General features: G+C 45.6%; 1 pseudogene; it reads left to right on the top strand.

Annotated features, from left to right (window-relative positions):
* Positions 1-2,179: 2,179 nt before the first annotated feature.
* Positions 2,180-3,113, top strand: LOC103681577 (annotated as a pseudogene).

Genomic DNA, 3,113 nt, shown 5'->3' with positions numbered 1-3,113 from the left:
GTCCCAGCCCTCACTTCCAGGGCCGGCGCGTCTCTGTCCTTTGTGTTTCTAACGCCGCCCGCCGCCAGCCGCCCTGCGCATGCTCCGGGATCTCCCGGTCTCAGTCTGGATCCAGTGAGCACACCGGGATTCCGGAGTTTGTGAGATGCCTGGTGGCGCGCTCCCGGCTCACTGGCCTTGTCAGCTCTCTTGCAGGTGCCATCCAGGAGTCCGCCCGCTCCCCCGTGCAGGTGGCTGCCACTTCCCGGCACCCTTACGCGGCGGCTCCCTCCCCCTTCCATTTATCTTCCGAGATCTGTGCGTGGTTTCATGACTCCCCTCTTCGTACCTCAATATTCAGCGCTGGAGATGTTCATTTGTAGAGATCCAGATGTATCTTCCTGTGTCTCAGGCTGATTCCGTGGTTATTTAGGCTGCTCTGGTACCTATCCAGCTCGACTCAGGGGACCGGCTGAAAAAGGGGTCCCCTACTCCTCCGCCATTTTACTCCCTCTGGTAGTGATTTTTAAACCAATAAATGAACAAATGAAAAGCAGAATGGTGAAGGGGAGTGGGAGATACAGGCTTCCAGTTAAGGAATGAATGAGTCACGGGAATAAAAGGCACAGCGTGAGGAATCTACTCAGTGGTATTGTCAGAGTGTTGTGTGGTGACAGATGGCAGCTCCACAGGGGGTGAGCACGGTGTAATTTTTAAGATGTTGTCACTGTGTTGTACACCCAAAACTAATGTAACATTGTGTGTCAACCACACTCAAATTTTAAAAATTAATTTTGAGAAATTCAAGTCTGTTCTGAGAGCCTTGGCAGCGCTATTCTCTCTGATGGGCACACGCTTCCATGGATAACTTTGTGTCTCCTGCTGTCTCCTCCTGAAGCCTCCGTGTAAATGTGTGCTGATTTCACTCACATGTGGAAAATAAGAAACAGTGCAGAGGATTGTAGGGGAAGGGAGGGAAAACTGAATGGAAAGTCATCAGAAGGGGAGAAAAACCATGATAGATTCTTAACTCAAGGAAACAAACTGAGGGTTGCTGGAGGGTAGTGCTGGGGGATGGGGTAACAGGGTGATGGGCATTAAAGAGGGCATGTGATGTGATGAGCACTGAGTGTCATGTTATTTTTTGTTTCCCGTAGTCACCTCCACCACATGGAACCAGGAAATGATAAACACATTTCACGATTTTGCACTCCCGTGTTATGTCACTTTCAGGTGTCCAGTTTATAGAGGCGCCCTCCCCTGTCAGTTTATCTTCCAATATTTCCTGAAAATTCAAGATTCCACAAAATGTAGTCATTTTTCTGCTTGTAGAGATCCAGATATGTTTTCTTACATCTGAGGTTGAATCCGTGTATGTTGAGGATGGTTTGATAGATTTCCAACTAAATTTGAGGGAACAGATGGAACAAGGTTCCCTACTCTGCTGCCATCTTGCTCCTGACCCTCTACGTAGACCCCATAAAAATGTTTTAAATTCTATTAGTTAATGTATAACTTCTTCCTTCTCGGTTTCTTGCATTAATTAAGAGGTTTTACCTGTAGATTTTATTTGTTTATTTTTTGTTTTGGGGTATTGTACACATGAAACGAATACTACACTGTAGGTTAACTAACTGGAAAGCATGGTCCACAATTGCTAAATCGTGGAAGGAACTGAGATGCCCTTTAACAGAGGACTGGATTAAGAAGTTGTGGTCCATATATACAATGGAATATTACTCAGCCTTCAGAAAGAACGAGTTCTCAACATTTGCTGCAACATGGACGGCACTGGAGGAGATAATGCTAAGTGAAATAAGTCAAGCAGAGAAAGACAATTATCATATGATTTCTTTCATCTATGGAACATAAGAACTAGGAAGATCGGTAGGGGAAGAAAGGGATAAAGAAAGGGGGGGTAATCAGAAGGGTGAATGAAGCATGAGAGACTATGGACTCTGAGAAACAAACTGAAGGCTTCAGAGGGGAGGGGGTGGGGGAATGGGATAGGCTGCTGATGGGTAGTAAGGAGGGCACGTATTGCATGGAGCACTGGGTGTTATATGCAACTAATGAATCATTGAAATTTACATCAGAAAAAAAAACTTAAAAAATAAAAAATAATAAATACATAAATGAAGCCCATTTGCTTGAAAATCATTATTTAATTTTTTTTCTTTCTATGTAGTCTCCACCACCACATGGAACCACACAATGATACAAGAATTTCAGAATTTCTTCTTCTGGGATTGTCAGAGGACCCAGAACTGCAGCCCCTCATATTTGGGCTTTTCCTCTCCATGTACCTGATCACTGTGTGTGGAAACCTGCTCATCGTCCTGGCCGTTAACTCAGACTCCCACCTCCATACCCCCATGTACTTCTTCCTGGCCAACCTGTCCTTTGTAGACATCTGTTCCACCTCCACCACCATCCCCAAGATGCTGCTTGAACATCCAGACTCAGAGCAAAGTCATAACCTATGAAGGCTGCATCACACAGATGTATTTTTTCCTACTCTTTGTTGGATTTGATGACTTTCTCCTGGCTGTGATGGCCTATGACCATTTCATGGCCATCTGTCACCCCCTGCACTACACAGTCATCATGAAACCTACCTATTGTGCACTGCTGGTTCTGGTGGTCTGGGTGATGAGTGTCCTGAATTCCTTATTAGAAAGCTTAATGGTGTCATGGCTGTACTTCTGTAGAGAAGTGAGAATCTCCAGCTTTTTCTGTGATATCAAACAGTTGGTCCAACTTGCCTGTTCCGACACCTTTCTTAATGGTGTGGTGATGTATTTTGGATCTGGGCTGCTGGGTGGTGGTCCCCTTGCTGGGACCTTTACTCTTACTCTAAGATAGTTTCTTCCATACTTGGGATCTCATCAGCTCAGGGCAAGTACAAAGCATTTTCCACCTGTGTGTCTCACCTCTCTGTTGTCTCCCTATTTTATTGTACAAGCCTAGGAGTGTACCTTAGCTCTGCTGCTCCCCAGAGCTCCCACGCAGGTGCAGTGGTCTCGGTGATGTACACGGTGGTCACGCCCATGCTGAACCCCTTCATCTACAGCCTGAGGAACAAAGACATAAAGAGGGCTCTGAAAAGAATTTTTTGGATTCCAGTGATGTAA

The sequence above is a fragment of the Ursus maritimus genome, unplaced genomic scaffold (assembly GCF_017311325.1).
Source record: "Ursus maritimus isolate PB19 unplaced genomic scaffold, ASM1731132v1 scaffold_37, whole genome shotgun sequence".
Lineage (NCBI taxonomy): Eukaryota > Metazoa > Chordata > Mammalia > Carnivora > Ursidae > Ursus > Ursus maritimus.
This window is presented reverse-complemented; position numbering and strand designations above follow the sequence as displayed.